Source organism: Cynocephalus volans, chromosome 7 (assembly GCF_027409185.1).
Source record: "Cynocephalus volans isolate mCynVol1 chromosome 7, mCynVol1.pri, whole genome shotgun sequence".
NCBI classification, from domain to species: Eukaryota; Metazoa; Chordata; class Mammalia; order Dermoptera; family Cynocephalidae; genus Cynocephalus; species Cynocephalus volans.
In genome coordinates this window covers 152,828,682-152,855,653 of record NC_084466.1, presented here as the reverse complement: position 1 = coordinate 152,855,653, position 26,972 = coordinate 152,828,682, and positions in this window count along the sequence as shown.

Below are 26,972 nucleotides of genomic sequence, written 5' to 3'. Positions count from 1 at the left end.
TGGGGCACCTGCATGACCGCAAACGCCCCTGTTGCCTTGTTCTGTGAGCAGCGTCCCAAACAACTGTCACACCTGGAACCTCTGCAGCCATTGGCCAAATCCTCAAAGGGGCTGCTTGGGTGCTGGCTAAACCCATTGCTCCTGCCATTTATAATCTTTTTCCAGGGTCATGGGTAAAATTTAACTACAAATCCACTGTTTTGTGGACCTTTGAAATGAATTAAAATCTGGCCACTTGGCAGCACCCTTCAAACTCCATATTGGCTTCTGCACCGTCATTACATTTGTTCATTTCCCTTTCAGCTAAAAGCATTGCAGCGACTTTCATAGCTGTAACCTCGACTTTGGATCAAATGGATTACTAACACGTGTTTATGCAGTTTCTGAGCTGCCAGAATGGATTTTGTGACAACAGATATTCAGACCCAGTAATGCAGCATTAGGGGTGTTCAAAAGGACATTGATCATTAGGCACCGATTGCATCATAAATGCTTGGATAATATTGAGATTAATTTGCAGCTTTCTACATCCCGACCGCACTCTGTTTCTGACCTTGACTCTAGGCTCAGTTGATACCTAGACCAGTGAGACTATCAGAGGCAGGTGGAGAGCTCATCACTTTGTTATAACAATGACAGCATCAGAAATCAGATAGAATTGCTTTTTAAGATTTGCTTTTTATCCAAGTCCAATATTTTTCCCGAGCATGCTATTGTTTAATTCCTGAGGACTCCAGAATTCTTAAGGCTTATAAGTGTAACAGGGCTATGATCAATGGATATAATCAAATAAGGGAGATGTCACAGGCCCAGCAAGTGATGCCAACTAGCTGGAAAATTGAAGGACAAAAAGAACAGAGACAAGGTGACATCTAGAGAAAATAAACTTTGTTCTCCTTTTCATGACATTGAAGAAGAATTTGGCCAGCAGGTGTGAACCTCGGGTGAAGAACAGGTGTCACGCAGAAGGCAGCCCACGCCGCTGGGCCAGAGTCTTCCCAGGCAGCACCAAGGAAGGTCTGTTTATGTGAGACAGGTTTCAGCAGGCATCCAGGCCACCTCCAAGACTCCACAGGTGTGCTGGCATGCTGGGCCACTGACAGACTAAAGTGAGGAGCACTTATCTGCTCAGGGAAAAAAAAAAATTCAGTAGCTGCCGGCAAGAGAACGCGTTTTATAGGCTAAGGTCACCCTGAAATTCTGGAGGCATAAATATCACATATCCACTTCAGGTTTGGTCTATGTATTTATAATGTATTTTTTGTTAATTAAAGATCTTAATATAACTTTGGGGTAAGAGTATTTTTCCAGTGTTTCCAGGAGCATTTCCAGGAATGTTGAAGACTGGGAACTACCTCCCAGGCATTACGCAAAAAAACAGATTCCCAGGGAAATTAAAGAAAAACATGGAAGCACGGGTGTGCATTTGTGGCAAAAGGAGGGGGGCAGAGAGGTGTCACGGGTCTGATGGTGACACTCAGGAGCAGCTTCACAAGACGCAGGAGAAGGCCAAGAAGAGCCCAATCAAGTGACAAGTCCAAGCTCACCCAGCTAAGAGAGAGGAAGGGCCACAACCCAACCCCACCGTCCACAGTCCTGGAGCACGGTTCTGCCCACTCCACTGCATTTGCTTTTAGGAGCACGTTTTTAGAGGACAAACTCAAAACTCTGTGCCTTACAAAAGTTTCCCCATGAGACTTCCTTAAAAAGTCATTTGTCATGATATATTTTGTAAGAACCCAAATGCCCCAAGGGATCACACCCTGATCACATAAGCCCTTCTCGGCCGCACCCCATCATGGCGCTGGTTGCCCTTCTCTTCCATATTCTCCTTCCCACCGGCGCAAATTGCACGCCAAACAGCTCTCCCCCAAGCCCCATGCGGTATGCTAAATAGGGATTGTATTTTAAACCAATCAGCTTTCCCTTAAAGCCCTATATATATGTGTGTGTGCTGCCTAATAAAACGAGCTCTCTCCGGTGGTCAACTGGTGTCGACTCATCCTTTCATTTGGTGCCGAAACCTGGGACGGAGTTCGCCTCGAGCGGCAACACTTTTCAGATCGCAGCGGCAACACTTTCCGAGTCGCCCCTCTGGAACTCCATCCCGCCAGGACCGGCCTCCCTTCCACCGCTCACCACTGATGGTCCACCCTCGTTCATTCTTTTCGGCGCTGGCTCCTTCCACTCACCATTGGCTCATCATTAGGTAAGCCCCCTTTCCTAAAGGGCTCCAGCCCTTTTTCAGGCTACCGCAGGGAGTCTAGCCATGATCGTCCAGTAGCCCCTAATGCCCATACCCCACCCCACCACGGTCTTCACAACTACCATAAATTCCCAAACTATAACAGGTTCCAAAGCCCCGGTAAACTTTTACTTTCATTTTTGGAGGTTAAAAGCCCCATTCTGTTCTCTCCTTCTCTCTTTCACCCTCTTGTCCACCACTCTCTTCTCTCCACCTCCCGGGTCCAGGACCCGACCAGAAATTCCTAGCGCTAGGTTCCTTCAGGCACCGGGCTTTTGCCCTAGAGAAGTGAAGGTCTGAGTGATGACCCACACCTCCCTTCTCTCCTCCTGGTTCGTACCTGAACCTGCCGGGACTGATGTGACCTACTGGGGACGCCCTCTAGGATCCCGCCTTTCCCAACCGGCCGAAGGATCTGTCTTATCACTAATCTCTGTCCAATTTCTGTCTAAATTCCCATTAAGAGACCAGAATGGGCACTTCCTCCTCCTCCCTAGGGGACTCTCCACTTCAATGCCTTCTGAAAAACCTCACCAACCTTTCCCTCAGGCCGGATATTAAGCCCAAACTCCTCACCAAATTCTGTGCACAAGATTGGCCTTATTATCCTTTAGATAATCAAAACACATGGCCCCCTGAGGGCACATTAGATCCTAACATTCTACGAGACCTCTTTAACTACTGCCAGCGCCTAAAAAAATGGAAGGAGATCCCCTACATCGAGGCTTTTCGCCTCTTGGCTCAGAACCCCACCCTCTGCTCCTCCTGTGCTCCCTTTCAAGTCCTTTTAGCCTGTAAACCCTCTTAACAGTCACCCCTCGATTCTTCCACCTTCGACCCTGCTGATGAACCCCCACCCTACCGACCTCCTCCTCCCCCGTCACCTTCTGCACCTCCTGCGCCATCCACTCCTCCATCTTTACCCTCCCCTACTCCTGACCCACTAAGCCCCCCTTTCACCCATTCCCGAGGACCCCCCCCGCCCTTTTAACAATCGCCCCACTACGTGAGGTAGCTGGGGTTGAAGGAGTAGTTAGGGTCCATGTTCCCTTTTCCCTAGCTGACCTTACAGAATTAGAAAAAAGACTAGGCTCTTTCTCTACCGACCCTACCACCTACATTAAAGAATTCCAATGGATCCTGCAGGCCTACAGCCTCACACATCATGACATCTTCATGCTCCTAGCCAATACCCTCCTCCCCGAGGAACGCCGCAGGGTCTGGGATACAGCCCAAACCCATGCCACTGACACTCATCGTACCAATCCGAATCACCCGCCAGGCCCCCAAGCAGTCCCAGAACAGGAACCTAATTGGGATTATAACACAGCCCAGGGAATCCAGGCTCGAGACCGTTTTGCCTCTTGCTTAATAACTGGCCTCAAAAAATTGGCTCGCAAGGTCGTCAATTTCCAAAAAATTCAAGAAATTGTCCAAAAAAAGGAGGAAACTCCCTCCGAGTTCCTCAATAGATTAACTCAGGCCTTTCAACAATACACTAACTTAGACCCCAACTCAGAAGACGGCCGGCATGTCCTTATGACCTATTTCCTGGCCCAATCCTACCCCGACATTAAAACTAAACTTAAAAAATTAGAGCAGGGTCCTGCAACCCCTCAGACCGAAATCCTGTCAGTGGCCTTCAAGGTTTTTCATAATCGGGAGGAGGAAAAGGAACATCGAAAACAAAAGGCCGACCATGCCAACTTCCAGATGTTGGCCCAGCTTATCAAACCCCCTGGGCGCCCTCCCACAGCCTCCACCTCTAAGCCTCCACCTGGAGCCTGCTTTAAATGTGGAAAGGAAGGGCACTGGGCAAAGGCTTACCCCACCCCCAGGCCACCCACCACTCCTTGTCCAAAATGCAAAAAGAAGGGACATTGGGGATCTGATTGCCCCCTCGCCCGAAGGGGTGAGGGACCAACTGCCCCACAGTCCCCCGAACCATGGACACCACCTATGGTGGGCCTCACTGAGGAGGACTGACGGAGCCTTGGGCCCTTCCTGACCATCTCTATAACAAAGCAGGAGCCCAGGGTATCCATGGTTGTGGACGGCCACCCAATATCTTTCCTCCTGGACACTGGAGCCACCTTTTTGGTCTTAAGGGAATATAAAGGCCCACCACCTCCAGCAGCTCTCCTATAGTCGGGGTAGGAAGTAAATAAATCTTTCCCCAAAAAACCCCTCTTTTAACCTGCTGCCTTCAAGGCACTCAATCCGTTTTCTCCCATTCCTTTCTAGTCATGCCACAATGCCCCGTCCCCTTGTTGGGTCGGGACATTCTATCACGGCTTCAAGTCTCCATTACTTTGCCCCTGTCCTCTTCCTCTTCCCCCGTTTCCTTCCTCCTAGTGCTAGTTCAAGCCCAAGATCCTACTAATCCCACCCCTCCAAAGAAGTCCTTACCCATCTTAACGCACCCTGTTAACCCCACAGTTTGGGACACTGCCAGCCCTGCTCTGGCCCAGTGTTCCCCTGTATGCATAAAACTAAAAGACCCTTCCAAATATATTTGTCAGGCTCAGTATTCATTAACCACAACAGCCCTCTTCGGGTTAAGCCCCATCATTCAGGACCTATTAAAAAAGGGGTATCTCCGTCCCACTCACTCCCCTTTCAATACTCCCATACTCGCTGTAAAAAAACCTAATGGCGCCTTTCGTCTCGTCCAAGATCTCCGCCTTGTTAACGCCGCTGTCATTCCCATTCACCCGCTTGTATCAAATCCATACACTCTTCTTTCCAAGGTCCCAGCGACCTCTACTCATTTCTCAGTTCTGGACTTAAAGGATGCCTTCTTTTCCATACCCCTGGAAACCGATACTCAGGACATTTTTGCCTTCACATGGACCGACCCCCATTCCTGCCACTCCGAACAATTCACTTGGACGGTCCTGCCACAGGGATTTTGGGATAGCCCTCATATTTTCGGGCAGACCCTAGCACAGGACCTCAAATATTTTCACTTAAACCATCCAGAGTCCACCTTATTACAATATGTGGACGATCTCCTTCTATGCAGTCCTTCATGGGAACAATCCCAAGCTGACACTGCCCATTTGCTTAACTTCCTAGTGGGTAAGGGATATTGAGTGTCCCCCGCCAAGGCCCAAATCTCCTTACCGTCTGTAACCTACCATGGTTTTCTCCTCTCCCCGGGAAAGAAGGAAATCACCCTGGACAGAAAACAGTTTCTTACTGACCTGCCCATCCCCAAAACCAAAACAGAGATCCTATCTTTCCTGGGTCTAGCCGGATATTTCAGAGCATGGATCCCCAATTTCTCTTTGCTAGCCTGACCTCTGTATAATGTGAGTAAGGGTCCTCCTGAAGAACCTTTACTCTCCTCACCTCAGCGCCCTTTCCTCAAGCTTCGGCAGGCCCTTCTAACGGCCCCCGCACTTCATCTCCCTGATCTAACTAAACCCTTTTTCCTCTATGTTCATGAAAACACGAGACAAGCTCTAGGCGTCCTAGGACAGAATTATGGCCCCTCCTTTGCCCCCGTAGCATACCTAGCAAAACAGTTGGACCCCACTGTACGAGGCTGGGCACCCTGTCTAAGAGACCTAGCAGTGGGGCAGTTACTGCATAAGGAGGCATCCAAATTAACATTTGGGGCACCTCTCACCATTCTCTCACCACATCACCTCAAAGACCTCCTTGACCTATAAGGCTCTCCAATCCCTCCCACCTTCCAGAATCCTAACCCTCCTATCCTCGTTTCTGGAAAATCCTGCCCTATCCTTCACTACCTGCCCACCCCTAAATCTGGCCACCCTACTGCCTATACCAGATTCCCCCAATACCCCTTTGCACAGCTGCGTAGAAAGACTTCAAAATTTTATACCTTACCACTCTTCCATCACTGAGGGACCCCTATCTCACGCTGATCTCACATGGTTCACGGATGGGTCCTCATTCAAGGAAGGAAACACTCATTATGCAGGGTATGCCATAGTCTCCCTTGATTCGGTTATAGAAGCCCAACCTTTACCCAAGGGTACTACCAACCAGCAGACTGAACTTATTGCTGCCACGCGAGCCTGCGTTCCAGCTGAAGGAAAAACTCTTAACTTATACACTGACTCTGAATATGTCTTTCATATACTTCTCTCACATGCCGCCATATGGAAAGAACGCAGTCTGCTTAACACCAAGGGTAACACAATCACCAACTCAGCTTTAATCTCCACATTAATTGAGGCATCCCATTTACCTTGTAAATTAGGAGTCATTCATTGCAGAGCCCACCAGAGGGACGATTTCCCAATCACTCGCAGGAATTTTAAGGCTGACCTCGCCGCACACACTGCAGCAGTGCACCCACAGACACAAAACCAACTTCCCATTCTTCCATACGGCTCTCAAGGTTCACAGACACCCTCTCAGCCTCAACCGCCTAATGATGATAAGTCCTCTCTCTTTCGCTTGCTCCATGACCTGTTTCACTCTAGCCCCCAAGCTTTATCCCAGTTTTTACAAGCCTTCTTCTCAATCACCCCATCTGACAAAGCCCTCTTACAAAAAATTTCCTCCTCATGCACAATCTGCCAGCGTACCAATCCTAACACCCTTCTCAAACCTGGGCCATACCCCTCCCACCAGGCCAGAGGTCTCACACCCGCGGCCAACTGGCAAGTCGATTTTACGCACATGCCTTCTGTCCGGCGCCTCAAATACCTCTTGGTGTTTGTTGATACCTTTTCAGGATGGGTAGAGGCATTCCCATCATCCAATAAAAAGGCCTCCACCGTAGCCCAGACTCTCCTTTCCCAAATCATCCCACGATTTGGGATGCCCACTTCCATTCAATCTGACAATGGACCTGAATTTACCGCCCAGATAATACAAAAACTCTCCCAGTCACTCTCTCTCACCTGGCCTTACCAACCTCAGGCATCTGGAAAGGTAGAGAGAACCAACAGAACCTTAAAGGACATACTAACTAAATTGTCTCTGGAATTACACCTTGATTGGGTCCGTCTTCTACCTCTCGCTCTACTCAAGACCAGAGCTCTCCCAAAAAGGCCCTCCAATCTTTTTCCCCTTTTGAAGTCATGTATGGTAGGCCCCTCCTACCCCCGGGGATCACAGCAACTGAAGGACCCATACCACCCACCATGGCCTTACCCTTGCTCTCCCACCTTCGCACCGAATTATGGAAGTACCAGGACTGGCTACTTCCAGATCCATCACTTTCCAAAAATAACCTTTCACTCAGCCCAGGCCAATTAGTATTCTACACTTCCCCGGAACCCAAAACCCCCCTAACCCCTAAGTGGGAAGGCCCATGTCCTGTCATCCTTTGCACTCCAACTGCTGCTAAACTTGCCCTGCCAGGTAATCATGTTACTCCATGGATTCATATTTCCAGGCTGAAGCCTTACACTCAGGATCCGCCCTCGGCCACCGAGAACTCCAATAACAAGCTGCAAAAGAACTTAACACACCATTCTTTTAAGTGTATCCCTCATCCTACCGACCCTTTCAAACTCCGCCTATCCCGGACCTCAGCCTTACCCCCAATTCCGGAGACATGAACCTTCTCCTTGGCCTTCTCCTGTTCTTTTCATTTCACCCAGGGAGCTTTCAGGCCCCTCTGCTAGCTCCCCAGGGTCACCCATTTACACCTGGCAACAGATCATTTCTGAAACACTCATCTTTCTCTCTCTCTCCCAGAAATTGTTTTCTCTCATGCGACTGCTCCTGGCGGCTGTCCCCTTAAACGCTTCCCTTCCTCAACCATTTAGAACCACACCGTCGCCCCACCAGGCTCTTTCTTCTGGTGCAATGGAACCCTCTCTACCTCCATCCTGCCTAATCTTACTGTCCCATGCCTTCTTGTCACCATCGTCCCTCAAATCACTCTGTACACCAGTTCAGAACTGTTCTATCTTCTTCATCCACCCTCAAAACAAAAAGGGGCCGCCTTCCTCCCAATCATAGTTGGTATTTCCCTAACAACATCAGCTGTCGGAGCTGGCCTGTCGGGAGGAGCCTTAGGACACAGTTTATGGGTGGTCGAAGACATAAATGCTAAACTTGAAGGGGCTCTGACCTCCACTGCCGAATCTCTTTCCTCTCTACAGAGACAAATCACCTCTTTAGCTCAGGTCACCCTCCAAAACCGTAGAGCACTAGACCTCCTCACTGCAGAAAAAGGAGGGCCTTGCATCTTCCTTAGGGAAGAATGCTGTTATTCCTCATAACCTGCCTTTTCTTGCCCTGCATCATTCTTCAAGCCCAAGTGGGAAAAATCTCTAATCAGGCCTTTAACCAGCTTTTGCTTAGAAACTACCAGCTTCTAGGTACCGATGAACCCCCCGCCTCATCTCGTGAGCGCCTCAGCCGATGCTGAAGAGACACCACCTTACAGAGGAAACGCATTCCTACACGCCCTCGCCACTGACGCCTGGCTGCTCCCTCCAGTCTCCAACTACAAACAATGGAACCGGTGCATATTCGACTTGTGGCTTCAAGGAACGTTTATGGACTTCTCCCCTTTTGAAATCACTTGTTTCTCCACCCTCCTTTGGGGTTTCATAATGGGTATTTATGTACCTTCCTCCCTTTGCCCCCCCACAACGCCCCAGTTCAGCAGGAAGTAGCTCTATGACTTTAATGTCCCCTTTCCTAAAACAAGAAAAAGGGAGGAATGTAAGAACCCAAATGCCCCAAGGGATCACACCCCTGATCACATAAGCCCTTCTCGGCCGCACCCCATCATGGCGCTGGTTGCCCTTCTCTTCCGTATTCTCCTTCCCGCCGGCACGAATCGCACGCCAATCAGCTCCCCCCCAAGCCCCATGCGGTATGCTAAATAGGGACTGTATTTTAAACCAATCAGCTTTCCCTTAAAGCCCTATATATATGTGTGTGTGCTGCCTAATAAACGAGCTCTCTCCGGTGGATCGGTGGATCGTCAACTGGTGTCGACTCACCCTTTCATATTTATAGCACAATGGAGCTTTTTCAAAATCTGTTTTCTTGTTATGAACACATCCATGGCAAAAAGTAAGGCCTGTCTGCAGAAAACAAAGACCACTTATATCCTGACTTTGTCTAATGTGAACTTTCTAGTTATGAGATAGAGCGTCTTGATATTTCAACTCTATCACGGGTTTCCAGGCTGGCTGTTCCTCAAAACCATCTGGACAGCTTGTTAAGAATGATAGACTCCTGGACCCCAAGCCAGGCCTGCTGAATTAGCATCTGTAGAGACGGGGCACTGGAATACACACTTCAGAACCTTCCCGGGATGATTCAGACGCAGTCTGGCACTCGTTCAAACACCACCATTGGGGAACCACTATCTGCATCACAGAAAATCCCAGAGTGAAGCTAACTGTCGCATTGCAGCAGGTTGCCTCCGAGAGGGGTGCCCCGCTGACCCAGCCACGTGGGCAACAATAATTTGTTATGATGACTGGAGAAAGGGAAAAATATAATTTCATCCCCCAAGTGGCCAGTTTAGTTTTTGACTATACCATATTCAAGAATGTTAAACATCTTTAAAGCACTCAGTTTCTTTCTGAGACTGGAATTCAGTGCAGAGATCTCATTTGCTCCTGCATCATGTGTCTTTGATTTCCAGGACATTCTCCCTTCCTCCACTTTCACACCATCTCCCTCCAGGCACTGGGAGATCACCCGCCCAGAGCCCCCGAGGCTTGTTGAGGTTAGAAAGAGAACACTGAATTTTATTTTAGATCTCTTTTATCCTCTCTCTTCTTTCTTCAAAATAAAAATTGATCTCTAAGAATCACAGGAATTGGCTTAATTCATTCTGAATTACTCTAATCTCGAGTGACTCTTTGTTACTTATTTTACAGGAAGCAAGTAACATACCTATTATCCTGTTATCTCCTCCCTGAAAAGAACATTCTAACGGGAACTTACTGTTCTGGTTTGCCAACACCCTCAGCAGCCGGGCCTTGGAGCTCCTGCAAGGAACTTTATTGGAACTGAAGGTTTCAGACTCTCCCCGTCTTACACAGACAAGGGAGAATCAGGCCTTGCACCATCCCCCACAGCAAGGCAGCCATGTGCCCAGCTCTCTGAGAAGAGGGAGCCTGGCGTTGGGAGTCAGGCAGAGCTGGGATCAGATCCTGATGCTGCTCCTGGGTCACATGAAGAAGTCATTTATTTCCTGTGTCTAGGCCCCTGGTTCATGCTCTGTAAAAGAGAAACGATAGCACCTCTAGCACTGGGGTTATAAAATGTATATAGAAGACGATGGTTTTGAAAATGATACAGCTCTGTATTGTTTGCACTATATTCTGCCTGGGGTAACTGGATAAAACACATGATGCCCACTGAAATTTGACTTTCAAATAAAGAGACAATTATTCATTATAAGTTTTTGTTTCATGCTATATTTGGGACAAACTTATAACTTAAAATTTATCCCTGATTTATTGTAAATTCAAATTTAACTGGGTTTACAGTACTTTTATTTGCTAAGTCTGGCAACCCTAATTTTAATGAAACATTTTGTTAACAGGACTGAATTAAATTCTTAGAGGAAAAAATTCCCGATTGTTTTTCTTAAAAGAAAAACAGCTTTATTGAGATATAATTCACATACCACATAATTCATCCAGTTCCAAGGTTTTTAGTAGAGTGTGCAACCATCACCACAGCTTCAGTTTATAACATTTCCATCACCCCCAAAAGAAACCCAAAGTTCATTAGCAAAATTCACATCACCCTCACCTTTATAGGTTCTGGACATGACCTGCGCCATCTTGGACATGACCGGCGCCATCTTGGACATGACCTGCGCCATCTTGGACGTGACCGGCGCCATCTTGTACATGACCGGCACCATCTTACACACACTCAGCACAAAATGGCCACCAGCCTTTCCCTTACGAGAAACCTTGTGGTTTCTGAGAAATAGAAACTCCTCCACACCAGCACCAACCCCCTCCCTGATTATGTCAGCCTTCCTTACAGTCTGTGTAAGCTCTCCCACCCCCACACCTGGTGCTGCCCTCCATTTTGAGCTCAGCCCGGCAGATTCCTTTACTTTAATAAAGCTTGATTGGTACCGGTGTTTCGGCTTGCTTTCTTTCACACCTAATACCCCCACCCCTACATCAGTCTACTTTCTGTCTCTATAGAATTGCTACGAACATGTTATATAAGTGAAGTCATACAATATGTATTTTTTTGGTGTGGTGGCTTTATTCACTCAGCATAATGTTTTCCAGGTTTATTCACATTGTGGTATGTATCAGTATTTCATTATTTTTATTGCCAAATAATGTTCCATTATATGGACGGACCACATTTTGTTCATCCATTCATTAGTTGATGGACATTTGAGTGGCTTTTACTCTTTGGCTGTTACAAATAAAACTGCTGTGGACATTTTTGTACAAGTGTTCCTGAGGATGTATGTTTTTGTTTCTCAGATATGTACCTACGAGTGGAGATCCTGGGTCATGTGGTATCATCTTTAACCTGGAACTGCCAAACTATGTTCCAGAGCAGCTGCACCATTTTACATTCCCACAGCATCTATGAGGTTGTAATTTCTCCACATCCTTACCAACACTTGTTATTCTCTGTCTTTTGGGCTGTAGACTTCTTGTGGGTATGAAGAGGTATCTTACCATGGTTTTGCTTTGTGTTTCTTTAATGACTAAGGATGTCGAGGATCTTCCCATGTGCTTCTTGGAGATTTGTATATCTTCTTTGGAGAAATGTCTATTCAGATCCTTTGTCCATTTTCACAGTGCATTATTTGTCTTTTTATTATTGAGTCATAAGATTTTTTTATATATTCTGGATATATATAATATATTCCTTATTAGATATATGATTTGTAAATATTTTTCCCCATTCTGTGGGTTGTCTTTTCACTTCCTTAATGGTATAATTTGTAGTACGAAAGTTTTTTAATTTTTATAAAAGCACAAAAGTTTTTCAATTTTTATAAAGTCCAATTCATCCATTTCTTCCTCTTATTGCTTGTGCTTTTGATGTCATGTCTAAGAAGTCATTGCCTAACAAAGTCACAAAGATTTACTCCTTTGTTTCGTCTGTTAACTGGCTTTTCAGATCTTTGACTTACACTGAATTGAGAAATCTCTTTGTTCCTAAATGCTAAGGGTGGCATAGAGTGGGGAAAGGGAGGTATGTGTGACTTATAAGTATAACAAATGTTGAAATATAAAATAAAATACCTCTCCAACTTACCAACCCTCAAATAAGCTTCAGTGTAATTTCCAAATGATATTTCTACCACAGAAATTAACTATAAAAGTTCTACTTACATTTCCAACTCCCCTCTCCCTGTACCAGCTGCCCATGGAACTAGCTGGAACAGGCATTGACAGAGAGGGTGGAATAAGCACCGGGGACCCTAGGGTAAGGCTGCTGCAAAGAGTTCCTGGTCAAGCTAACTACACATGATGGGACTAGAGAGAGTAAATAAGCCAGAGCCTGGGAGAGTTGAGGTTTAAGTGCCAGCAAAAGGAAGGGTGCTGACACATTGGAGGCAGAAGAGGAGAAGGAAGAAAAGGCAGAGAGAGAGGTTCCAGAGTCACAAAGCTGAGAGCTTAGGCCCATGGAGAGAAGATCAAGTAGAAATAGTTCAGAATCAGTTGTGGAGAGATGAAGGATGTTGAGAAGAAAGGAGTGGTTATCTGAAGCAATGGCCCAGAAAACCCCAGAATTTGAGGCCTCCTGGGATATGGCTCATCAGAAAGGTGAGGAAAGGGCAGGTCGATCCACCTTAGAAAAGCAGGGTAGGCAAGCAGAATAGCAGGCATTGGTAGCCACTGCTTTTGAAAGCCAAAGTTCTCTCAGGTGTTACCTTATCTTCTAAATAGCCTCATAAATGAGTCAGTGTTGTCTTGTCCATTTTGCAGACATGGATGCTTCATCTCTCAAATATGTATGGATCTGGACTTCCGTTTCCAACAACATGAAAGATAATTTTATCCAAAGGGCTGTCCTGGTGCATTGTTTTATTGCTAGACTTATAAGAAGTAAGATCAATGTCTCTTTCCTCCCCCCCAAAAACAAACCTGAAGTAAACAGGATCCACAGTAAGCCAACAGAAAGATGGAGTTGCACTGAGTGCCAATGCTAGTATGAGCCCTGTTCTAGTCTATGTCTGTTGCTTATAATAAAATAATTGAAACTGGGTGACTTATAAAGAGAACAAAATTTATTGCTTACAGTTTCTCAACCTGGGAAGTTCAAAGTCCATCTGGTGGTGGTGACAGTGACCCAAGGGACTCACTTTGCAAGATGGTAGAAGCAGAGAGAGCAGAGAGAGACTCTATTCTTCTTTTAAAGCCCTCAGAACCACACCCCTATCCACCATTATTAATCCATTCACTACTGCATGGTCCTACAATCTAATCAACTCTTAAAGGCCCCATCTTTCAATTACCATAATAGGATTTCCCACCCTCTTAACAGTTACAGTGGGGGCAAGTTTCTAATACATAAAACTTGGGGGACACAATTCAAGTTTCAGTGAGTTTGTGGAGGACATAATTAAATCCACTACAAGCTCCAACTGAGATACTAAGCCCTGGGCCATCTGCAAGGCGGAGGAGCTTAGCCTAAGATTACTAATGTTAAATTAGGGACCCTCAACAGAGTCTAAGATAACCCTACATCTGCAGCCCTTCTTAGCTCCCAGGAAGAAAGCTAATACAAAGCCTCTTTAGAGGAAAGCATCCTGTATTTAGATCTAAAGGATACCTACCAGTTAAGCATATGCAAATGTGGCCCCACAATAAAAGATCACCAAACACATGTGGAAATAAGTCACCATGATTTAAAGTTAGCAGACACATCAAACAAAAATTTAGACTGCCAATAATTCAGAAATCAAAATTATTTTATAAATAAATATTATAATTTTATAATATAAAATAACTATGCACTAACTGTTTAAAAATTAAAGTTGGAATAATAAAAATAAGCAAGCAACAAAAGACCATTAAAATAGTCAATAATATCTGAGAAATAACTCAATAATACCTTCAGGAATGAAATCATTGTTAAAATCAGAAATAAAATAGAAGGTTTAAACAACAGATGAGACACGAATGGAGAGATTAGTGAACTGGAAGATAGAACTAAAAATATTACCCATAACATAGCACAGGAATCAAGAAAATATAAAATATGAAAGAGGGGTTATGGTGTGTAAAGTGTAATTAAAAGCTCTATATCACATCTAACCAAAATTCCAGAAGAAAAGAGTACAGAAAATGGAATAGGAAATTTTTTTCAGAGAAAATGACTGAGAACCTTCCCAAACTGATAAAAACAAAACAAACAAAAAAAAAAACCCCACCATAGATCCAGAAAGCATCAATTTAAAAAAGATAGAAAAGAAGATAGATAACTCTAGATATATTGTATTGAAACTGAAGAACACCAAAGACAAAGAGACAATATTAAAAACAGCCAGAAAGAAAGGGCAGGTCACCTACAAAGAAATCAGACTGATAGCAGACTTTTCAAGCATGACAATGGAAACCAGAAGACAATGGAATACTATCATTTCAGTGCTGAGAAAAAATAACTGTAAAACCAACAAAACTATTTGTCAACAACATAGTTTGCAATAAAAAGCTATTTTATACCATTGTATTAACAAAAAATAAGAGGCTTGCCACCAACAGATCTAAAGTCACTAAGGGAACATCTAAAAGACATTGGTCAGGAAAAAATTAAAAGAGAACAGAAAAATGACTATGCTACAAGAAGGAATGATGAGCAAATAAAATGGAAAACATGCAGGTTAATCTAGATAAATTATTTTTTACTAAATGCTGAACTAAAAATACAGAAAAAACAGAGTGTAAATCATAAGTGTGTGGCTACTGAGCTTAAAACGTTTTTTTTTAAGTCCTTGTGTTTTTCATTAAGGATTTTGTTAGAAATGCATGTACCTGGTAAAGTAGAATTATTCTGAGAAAACACTTGTTGTCCCAGTATAAATATTATTATCAGCCCCTTTTATTCTCAAAAGTGTTCTGGACTGAATGATAAATTATATTGCCACCCTATCTATGGCTCAACAATCCCTCTCCTATGTACATACTCTAGAGGAACTCATGTACATATGTGCTGGGAGACATGTACAAAAATGTTCAATGAGATGGACATTGTGTAACAGTGCTTTGTAAATGGCTCAGTCTTCTTTCCACAAAAGGGGGTGGTGGAGGCAGAAAAACACACCTACGGGATGATTAAGAGTGTGAGCTGAAAAGTGAGCCCCCATGCTTTTCATCCCAACACCACCACTTCCCAGCACAGAGCCCTTGGTCAAGTTGCCAAACTTCTCTAAGCCTGTTTCCTCACCTGGAGGATTTGGATAATAACAATACCTACCATACAGGGTTGTTGGGAGGTCCATAAGCATTCATAACAGAAACTAACATATATTAAACACTTACTATAGCCAAGTGCTCCATGCACATAGCTCATTTAACTCTCACGACAACCTTTAGTGGGTATTATTATTATTCCGATTTTATAGGTAAGATACCTGAGGCTTAGCAACATTAAACAACTTGTACGAGGTCACAGAACTAATCAATCATGCGCCAACACTGAAAACACAGGCGTCCTGATACCAGCCCAGAGCTCTCTACCACTGCTGGGCCTGCTGCTGAGTCCCCTGGGCCACCAGGGCTTGCCAGCTGCTCTGCACTCGATACCTAAGTGGTGGTGATGTCATTCCTGCCAGATCAGCAGGGGACAGCAGGTGATAGAGGGCCTGCAGACTCCAGAAAAGGTGACACTGTCGCCCACTGGGTGACTCAACAGATTCTCTAATGCTGCCAGGGTTGAAACATGGTGTCCCCTCCACCCAGTTGCTGGTGATCCTCCATATTCCAGTCATGCATGGAAACACCTTCCAGGAGGCTTTCCACACCTGGGCATGCTACCAAGATCATGAACCGTTCCCCTCTTTCACAGAAATGTGTACAGGCCTGCAGAAAGAGAAAGGGGTTTTGGCTTGTGTTTCTTGGGCATGGTTTACCATTCAACTTCAGGCAGGGAAACAAACAAGAGAAGCAGATGTGAGTCCAGACAGAGTATTCACTTGTACATTTTTGGTGCAAGCAATAGAGCAGATGTCTCCTGAATTGACCTCCCACGACAGCGCAGCTTAGACTCACCTCCATCCTGACCTGCCCAGGCCCTATATTTCTCTTTGGTTCCTTCCAGTTCTGCGTTCTCCAGTCCTAGGTGATGAGAGAAGCAACCATCACTTCTACAGAAGAGAAAGCAGAGGTTCCCCCCAAGGCAAAGGAGCCAGGAAGGAAGGGAAGTGGGGATTGAGAGCGGGAAGTGGGCGGGAGGCTTCATTCCACCCAGAGGGGAATGGAGACCAGCGAGGCTTGGGAGCGGGCAAGGCGACGTTCCTCATCATGGTGAAGTGTGGGCTGGGGAGCTACGGAGTCTGCCTCCCCTGTTACTTCCTCTCCCGTCTTCCTCTGCTTCCTCCCTTTCCTCCTGTAAATAGGTACTGGAGGCCCACGGGGTGCCGATCTAGGCCTGGGAATATGGTGGTGACATTAGGCAGTTAGAGTCCGTCCCACAAATCACGGTGGGACCCGCTGAAAACAGAGCCCCAGGCTGCTGTGAGCCCTGCATCAAGAACCGGTGGCCCTGATACTAGGTGCTCAGTCTAATTAGGCACTGGTCAGGCCTCCGAGGATTGCTGTGGGTCCAGTCCCAATCTTACAGCCACCAAGGCACAAGCTGTGTGCAAACACCTACTCACGCCACACACAGAGTTCCAAAAATTGGCCTCACTGCCCTCAGGATCTGAGATTTTCTGCATCTTCCAGGTTTAGACAGACTTGGAGTCCAACCTCCATTTTTCTTGCTCTTGGGCCTGGCCCCACTTTCCTCGATACAAAGCATTTTACCAGGAGCTAAACTGAAATGCTCTGTCCAATTTGCAGCCACGCTGCCTGGTTTTCTGATATGAAAAGGCCTGATTTGTTAAAGCTGCAAACAAACCAGTTGCCTAAATGGCTTTGGATTCCAAAAGCTGGTCTTGTCATCCCAGGCAGTTGATGAAAAGGAGGTATGAAGACCATCCCATTGGCACAGAGGCCCCCCCATAAACTCCACGTGTTGCTGCCCTCAGGCATTTGGCAGAAGGGACTCTGTGGCTTTGCCTCCAGCCCTTCCATGAGGACCGACCTACTTTGTCTGCCTGGTCTCCCATAAGACCCCTGTGCATGCAAACAACTCCCAGGCTGTACCTGAGTCAGTCAACCCCCACATGCAGAGTGCTGACATGTGCCAGGCATGTGCTAGGAACCGGAAAGTTGTTGCTGAGCAATTTGAACATGGACCCTGCCTCCCTGTACTTCCATCCGGGGAGGGAGAGCAACGTTACTCAAATCCCAAGAAACATGCTGACCACCAATGGTAATATATGATGCATGATAAAGGAAAAACATGGAGTCATGGGACAAGGTGGCAGAGGGACCTGAAGGGGACAGGGAGAGCAGGGCAGGCTTCTCTGACCTTTGAGCTGAGAGCAAGAGGATAAATGAAGAGGACAGTGCTGCTGGCGTGAAGTTTGGGGAAGGAAGCATGTTCCACAAGACGGAGCTTCCTGTGCAAAGGCCCTGAGGCAGGAGGGAGCATGCGTGTGCAAGGAACAGACTGCCCAAAGCACTGCAGCAGAAACCAAGGCTGCACAGGGGCCACAGCCAGTCTACACAGAGTACTTGCCTACCTCGGCAGCTTGGCATGCAAAGTGCTGTCTGCGCAGCACACCCGGTGCCTCTAATTTCATCTGTGTCTGTTCCCTTCCCTTCCTGCCCGACTCACATACTAGCTCCTCCAACAAACCTCCCTTGTTCGTTTATTTGCAGATATTCTCCCCCTGCTCTGAGTCCTCCTCTGGTGTGGAGGCACCATCATGTCCACACGCCTGTGCTGGGCCCCTCTGCTTGCCTGACTCTGGGCCAGGGAGATGTTATGACAAAGGAGCCTAGTCCCTGTCCCAGTGGGGAGACTGACACATAACAACAAAGAGTTCTGCTGGCTGAGAGGTATGCAGGAGGAGTTCTGGGTCCACAAAGCAGGCACCAAATGCTCCTTGAGCCCCTGCAGCCTCACAGGCAATGTTCCAGGTACCAGGATGTGGCAGCAGACTAAACACACCCAGCCTCTGCCTTCACAGGGCCGATGCTCTAGAAGAGAGACAGAAATGAACAGATTTGTGTTACACCAGGTGTTGGTAAGAGATAGAGAAAAACAAAGCAGGTTAAAGAAACAGGGACTGAGCGTGGAGGAATGTGCTTTGTAATAGCATGCTCAGGGAAGTCCTTCCGTAGAGGATTGATGGAGCAGAAATCTGATGATAGTGGGGACTGAGCCATGAGCATAACTGGGGGAAGAGTAGCCTAGACAGAGGAAACAGCACATGCAAAGGCCCTGGGGCAGGACCATGTTCGGCATGATTAAGGAATAGCATGGGGGCAAGTGCATCTGGAATGAGATGAGGCTGGAGAAGTAAGGTAATGGGGGGTATTTCATGATTGCACCCAGGATTTATTTTATAGAGGTGATTGAGTGATGTCACTCCACACCACAGCACACAGGGTCAAATGGGGAAGCTCCAGGGGGGTCAGGAGGCAAAAGAGTGAGGGAACAGTATGGTCACAGCCTTTTTTGTAGTGTCCACTGGAAGGCAAGGTAAGGCAGGGGAAAGAGCTTAGGACTGGCAAGTTTGAAAGTGTCACTGGCTCTGGACCGTAGGTGTGGTGTCTAGTCCAGTACCTGGCCCGAGGGTGGTTTAGGGTAGGGGAATATTGGCGTGGTGTGTGAGCTACATAAAAGGAGGTGGTTGGGGCTTTGGGCTCTGGATTGGTTGGTTCGCATATGAATGGTGAGCTCCCAGGCGAGTTGCTTGTCATCTCTCTGAATTAGCCAGCCTTGGGAAGGTCAGTCTCTCCATGGTTGGCAAGGTTCCCAAAATGTCAAAGCATCATAAAATATAGAAAATAACAAGCATGATTAATACAGAGGATCAGATCCTGTAAGGCCTCAAAGGCCACTGGAAAGACTTTGAATTCCCTTTGAATGATATGGGAGCCTTCGGATTGCTAGATCTGCCTGGGAGTGACTGAGAAAGATACTGAGAGCAGCTGCACTGTGCACTGGCCGCAGAAGTGAGGGCAAGGGCGGGAGTTCTGTGGAGAGGGAGCAGTGGGCCAGGAACATCCAGGCATGCCCATGTGTCGGGAAGAGCAGTGGTCACGGTAAGCCGCTAGCTGAGTCTGTGGTTGGCGCAGAGGCTGGAGGTGTGGGCGGGAGCAGATCACAGAGGGCTCTGCACGGGCGCTGTGTTCAGGGTTGAAATGGAAGCTCTGAATTCCCAGCATCAGCTGTCAGAGGTCCTTGGGCTGGGGAGCGGCTGGTCAGATCTCCTTACTTTATATTTTGATATTTTCTTTCATGTTGTATAATTGGATCTATGCCTCCTCCCTCCAGGACCCTGAGATATTCCTGGGGCCAGAGGCTGCTGTAGACTCAGCTGGGAATCCCCTTAAACCAGGCCCGGAGCTGGGTGCCACACAGGCATCATGTCACGTCTTCAGCTTCGCAGAAGGAAACTGGAGCCCAGGGAGTTAGACAATGGGCCAAGGCACCCACCTACTGCAATAGGGAGTGGGTTGTTTGCTGGTGAATGTTTAACCAGTTCTCTTAAAAAAGCAGCCCTAATCCGTGTCTGTGTTATAAATACTCCCACAAGGCTGATTTCAGTCACCAGCACGGGGACATGGAAGGCAGAGTTCAAAGAGATAAGCCCCAGCAATCATTTTATGGTATTTCTACCAGGCAGGTATTACAGACATAAATAGCCTCAAGACCATAGATCAGGGGTTGGCAAACTTGGCCAGGACTACAAGTCAGATCTACATATTTACAAATCTGTTTTGTAAACCAGGCTTTGTTGGAGCATAACCACGATTGTCTGGCTGCTTTTACCTTAAAACAGCCGAGCTGAGTGCACAGAAGACCAGATAGCCAGCAAAGCCTGAAATATTCACCATCTGCACCTGTCACAGAAAAACTTCGCAGGCCTCTGGCACAGGTAATAACAAAATGTTATAAAACAATTAGGAAATGATGAGTTTTGAGTATTTATTTCCTTTGTTTTTGATGTAACATTTAATTGTAAGTCTACGGAATTTAATTTTTAATCATGGCTGTATTTAAAAACCAGCTGGGAAAATGCCTGAAAATTTAACAATCAGCTTTTGCGAGGTGGTAAGATCCCACCCCAGCACACCACTGAATTAGGTCTGCCTCCAAATCACGTATGCTTTTCCTGACACATTGTCTCCGTGAACGAATGAAGAAATGAGGGAAGGAAGAACTGGTCAGACTACAGGAGAAGGGCCCTTGGCCTGCATGTTGGGAAAATGTTTCAGGCTTCTGTGAGGCCCCAAGTTCAGCAAGAGCAGAGCCATCTTAGAAAAAGGCAGGGGCAGGAAGAATGAAACGCAGCTGACCTGGTGAAAGTGGCTGGAGGACGAAGGGGCATTACCAGCTGCAGAGAAACTCAGGAAGGGCCCTTCTGCTGCAGTCAGACCTAACTCACACGGCGGGACCCAGATCAACACACCACAAAAGGTCACATCCACTTCCGCAGAAGGCCTGAGGGTCCCGTTATCAACAGAAATGAAAGTCTAATTAATAGACACTGTTTTGCTCCAAGCTACATGCAGAAAAATCTAACTCAGTTCCTTAGGAGGACGCAGAGGCAGCCAGCATCTTGTGTGAGGCACTTTGTTAGTTTTCTTGAGCAGAATCCTTCCCGCTTAAGGGAAAATCACATGGAGTGAAAACCACGTGGGCAAAAACATTGGGTCTAAGAGGATGCAACTGAGACCTGTCTTTAACAAGGAATGCCTTAGGGACAAAGATGCCCACCCTTGAGGTGCTACACACACACCCTCATGCACACGCACACATGCATGCCCATACGCACACGCACACATGCATGCCCATACGCACACGCACACATGCATGCCCATACGCACACGCACACATGCATGCCCATACGCACACGCACACATGCATGCCCATACGCACACGCACACATGCATGCCCATACGCACACGCACACATGCATGCCCATACGCACACGCACACATGCATGCCCATACGCACACGCACACATGCATGCCCATACGCACACGCACACATGCATGCCCATACGCACACGCACACATGCATGCCCATACGCACACGCACACATGCATGCCCATACGCACAAGCACAGACATCACACACTGCACATTAATCCTCAGCTGTCTCTTTCCCCCAGTCGTGGTAGCTCCCGGTACCTCTCACCCTATTCTATCCCCCTAGAACTGCCCCAACACAATGCAAGGCACATGCCAGAAGTTCAACACATACAGCAAAACCATGACAGGGAGATGAGGCCTTAGAGGAGAAGGCAGGGGGAATGTGCAGAATCCTGAGCATGCTGGAAGGCGATGGTCTCAGCACACCTCTGAGATTGTTGGGTGTGGCTTTCAGGGCTGGCCCAGCCAAACCAAGAGACTCCAACTGAGAAAGAAAAAGAAAATTTCCACTTTTCTCTTATCCTGGCACTGCCCTCTCCTGTTCTGGACAGAGCCACTTCCTGGCTTCAAGACTCACCTCCTCCCTGTGGACCTGCTCTATCCCTTGGATGGGACACCCTGGGCTGTTAGCTACCAGGTGAAATGCACATTGCCTTGCTTTCAGGAGATGCCATCAGCCAAGTGGCCTGGTGCCAGGAACCACTCAGGTGCCATCCTGCCATTCCACCAGCTTACCCCCAGGCATTCCTTCAGGGAAAACAAACAATGGGCACCTTAGGTCCCAGACTCTGGACTGCAGGGCTGGTCATCAGAATCCCACATGTATGTGTACAGGTACCAAAAAAGACATCGATGCTTCTCCAAAAACCACAGCCAGACAGAGAAGGGGACTAGCCTAAGGTCGCTCATTTGGGTAGAAGTAAAACCAGGTCAAGAATCCAGGTCTTCTTTCTCCCAGGCCTCCCAGAAACAGCAGAACCCAGCTGTCAGGAGGAAACTGTCCCCTTCCTTTCTCCTTTCATGTTATTCACTAATGACAGAAGTTATCGACACAAACTTTCAAAACAATGTGAAGGGCATAGTTATTGTTCTCATGGAGGGGGGAGAGAAGGAAAGAGAAACTTTATACATAATAATTTTTGATATCAAATGAGAAATGTGGATGACAAGCAGGGGCCAGAGCGTGGCACATTTAATTTGAGCCATGGCAGCAAGGGGCAGCGCCAACTGCAGCCATAATAAATTACATACAAGTGCCACGGAACAATAACAAAAAACTGTGGGCCATCTATTTCAGTCCCATTTACAAGAAATCAATATCAATACTTAATGCAATACTAGTGAAAAATGAGCAGAGATACAGAAAGCATAATAAACCAGGAATGGAAGGCTTGCAGGGTTTCACTGTAGAAGAAAAAACTGTCTATATTTTCATGTTGAGGGATATTTCACTGAAACCATGTGCAGGAGATATGAGAGGTTTCAAGATCTAAGTTTAAAATAACCTCTTTATTAAATTAAGAAAGTTCTTTAAAGTGTGGATTGCTCACTGGATAAAGTCATACATATGGAAAGAGGTATTTCGTCTTTCCCAATGTGCTGGGCATCTTTGATCGGATTTTTTTCTTGTCATGGCCTTAGTTCTATTAAGCACATTTTGCTTGGTGTTTCTGCTGTCATTAACAGCCTAGCTTTGTGTTTGAGGGAGATGGGGAGAAACAATCTCTACCTATTCTTGGAATCAAACCAGATAAATTTGGACAGCCCAGTCAGTTACAAGGCCGGGAAGCCACACAACGGTCCCAAGGTACATCTGTGTATGTAGACAACACATCCAAAGCTCGGTCCAAAACACAGGGCAGACCCAGTCTCTGTGCTTTCACCTGGACACCGATTTCCCCAGCAGTAGGCCCAGCATGGGGAGGCCTCTGTGGTCCCAGAGGTAAGCAGGAGCCAGAACCTCCACACCAAGCCGAGACAGAGCAGCGTTTCTCAGCCACAGCACTAGTTTGTCAGCCAGTCTCTACTAAGTTGGGTACAGATACGAAATAATTTATTTTCTTTGAACACCACCCCCAACAGTGCCATGCCAAATGTCCCTTTTCTGTGATCAGCATATCCTGTAAGGGCCTCTCAGGCAGTTTCTAAAACTTTCAGGTTATTTCAGATATTAAAATTAGGCCCAGTTTAAAACTCCAATCTCATGCCCAGCGGAATGGTTCCCCCTTAGCCTTCATTGGCCAGGCTGATGGCTCTGGAGACTGCAGGGAAGGGGTTTGCTCTGTCGTTCCTCTCCCTTCTCTCCTGGGAGTGGGGTACCCTCTACCTCCAGAACCCCCATGCAGCTCTCCGCCACGTGGACTTATCAAGAGGCAGACCCTGGGGTGCATGACTCAAGAACAATGCTCCTACACCTGCTGCAGCGCCTGCGGCCCCTCTCTACCCAGCAACCACCAAAGGGTGCAGCTCGTATCTGGGGGAGCAGCTTGGGCTCACCCAGTAGGTGTGGCATGAGACTGTGAGAAGGAAACAATTCTTCCCATCAGTAACCATGCCAGCTGATACTCATGGCACACCTGCTAGGTATGAGGGTACAACGTGGCTTGGTTACTGTCCTAGGGTGTGCTGTGCCTTTGCACACAGGCAGTCAGCTGCTCTCCATTTCATTTGCTCAGTGGGTGAGCCAGATGCGGTACCAGGATGCTCCACGGTGGGGTAGAAAGGACCTGAACGGCAGAGCCAGACTGCCTGGCTTAAAGTTTCATATCTGCCACTTCAATAGTATTGAAATTTTGAGAAGGAAGAGATCACTCTGGGCTGCGGTCATTAAGGAGGGCTTCGTGGAGGAGGAGAGGTCGTGCAGATGCTACACTGACAGCTCACCGTGCAGCAGTCACTGTTCTAGGGACTTGACATTTATTAAGGTGTGGAATCCATTCAGTGACCTCATGAGGTAGGTACTATTATTTTACTCACTTTACAGTTGAGGACCTGAAGGTTAACTTAATTGCCATGTTTACACAGCTAGGTAGTGACAGAGCTTGGACTTGAATTCAGGATGTCTTGTTCTAGAACCTACTTTGTCCACTCTTATGCTCCATCCCTGGGCCCTGAAGGATGCGGGGCCATGCGGGGCGGGGGGAGGGGAGAGGGCTGCTGACATGAGGACGTGGCCAGAGTATCCCAAGCACCCTGAGCATCAGGAAGTCATCGGAGATGAGGCTGTTAGGAGAACAATCTGACAGGCCCTCATTGGCCTGACACCCTGCTGAGCATTGTCCTACACTCAGTGGGGGTCACTGGGGTGCTTTAACTGAGAGAATGGCATAGGTTTGAACATTCTGAAGATATTCTGATGGTGGGTCTGGATGACGGAGAGAAGGAGGAAAGGACTAGAAGTGAGAAAGTGAGCTGGAAGCTGTCAGAGGGGTCCAGGAGAGAGCAGACGGGGCCTAGCCTAAGGAGTGTGTCCCCGAGAACAGAGAGGCACAGGGTGGAGATGCGAGACACTCAGCAAGTGGAATTAAGAGGGCTCAGTGCCGAAAGGAGGGAAAGGAGGTCACTGCAAAGGCGCCCAGGTGTCTGGCCGCACATCCATGTGTGGGACTGTCCCTAACTAAGACCTGGGAGAGGTGTAGGTATAAAGAAAGTATGGACAGGTATAATTTGAGACAATGTGACTTCGAAGAGCCTGTGGGACATGCAGGTGAAGACATCCAGAATGTTTGGGAATAACGATGCCAACCTGAGGTCTGCAGAGTGGCAAGTGAGTGGAAGTCACCGTATGGATGAACTGGGACACTGCAGCACCAGGCGCTTACTCCCGAGCCTGCAGGGCCAGTCTGAGGCACCATGAAGTCTTCTGTGTGCCACGGGTCTGCCAGATATGAAGAGGGGCGCTGAGCTGCAGGGACCTGGCAAGGACCTCATCTGATGGTGACCAGAATGGCCCAAGGCCTCACCTGCCTTTTCTCGGGCTGCTTCTGTCCTGGAATCTTGACACAGTCCATAGGAAGAGAAGGGTGGGCCCGCGGTGACTGGTGGGGGAGTCCTGCCAAGTGGTCGGGTTGAGGCCAGGTAGGATTTGATGCAGCAACATAAAGGAATGAAAGATTTCTTGCACCTCAAGTTTCAGGGAGTGGTAACTGTTATTCCATCTCTCATATAATTCCTATTTACAAATAAGGAAGTTAGGGCTCAGGGAAGGTGAGTAATGTCCCCAGGTTCATAGAGCTGTGTATGTTGGAGGCCACAGTCAGATGGGGTTGTCTGTCTACAAAGAACACGCTCTTCTGGGCTCCCCTTGTGGTCAGGAGACATGTTAGCACAAAGCCATTTAGTAGCAGGGGTCCTGATCAGAACTGGGACAATACTGGTTTCAGAGAAGTGGGTACAGTGAGACAGGCTCCACCGTCCTCACAAAGGTTTTGAGAGTGGCATGAGAAAATGTATGTAAAGACACTTTGTAAATTGAAAGTGCTGTGGTAGGCTGAATAAATCCCCCCCCAAAATACCCATATTGCTATTCCCTGGAGCCTGGGACTGTTCCCTTCCGTGGCATTTTTAAAAAGGATTTTTACAGATGTGATGTGGGATTATCTTTAGGATCCTGCCACAGAGATCATCCTGGATTATTTGGGTGGTCCCCAAATAGAGTCACAAGTATCCTTCTATGAGGAGGTGGAGGAAGATCTTCTACCCAGACACATAGAGAAGGTGCGGCGACCACAGAGGCTGAGACTGGAGCGATGCAGCCACAAGCCAAGGAATGCTGCAGCCACCAGAGGCTGGAAGAGGCAAGAATGTAATCTCGCCAGGACCTCCAGAGGGAGCACAGCCCTGTAGTCGTCTGGTATCCCATGACACCTGGACTTTGGCCCAGTGACACTGATTTTGGACACCTGGCCACCAGAACCATGAAGAAATAAATTTCAGTGGTTCTAACCACTGATTTTATGGCAATTTGTTATGGCAGCCCTATGAAACAAATACAGTGCTACACACAAAAAAAGAAATGTTTCCTGAGAAACAAATATTCTGAGGTGATTATACAGAACATTCAAGCTAATTGCCCTGTACTGCCCAAGGACTGATTTGGGAAATTGTTAAATTCCCTGTCCACAGAATCTCAAGTCATTAGATAATTGCCCAAACTTTCATTTCATCTCTGTAAATATCCCCATCAAGACTGGGCCTGGGTTCACTCTCATACACCGATTGCACAAGTACAAAATAGTACAACCCTGTAGGGGGGACCTAGCATTTACCTGTTGGCCCAGCCATTGCACTGATGGAATTTACCTCCATAGAACGCACACCCCTAAGAGCCTGTTGAACACACTAAAGCATATCCACACAATAGAATGAAGAGAGGTAGATACATATTCTGTAATATATGTATGTACACACACACACACATACGGTGTGTGCCAATGTCTGTAGAAAGAGGCACAGGAATGATAAACCAAAAACTAATAAAAATGCCTACCTATATGGAGTCAATGGGATTGGGGTGGAGGGAAGAGGTTTGGGGTTGACATTCCTCTGAGCATCCTTTTTAGATGGTTTTGAATTTTGAACCATGTATGTGTTTTACATATTTAAGAATA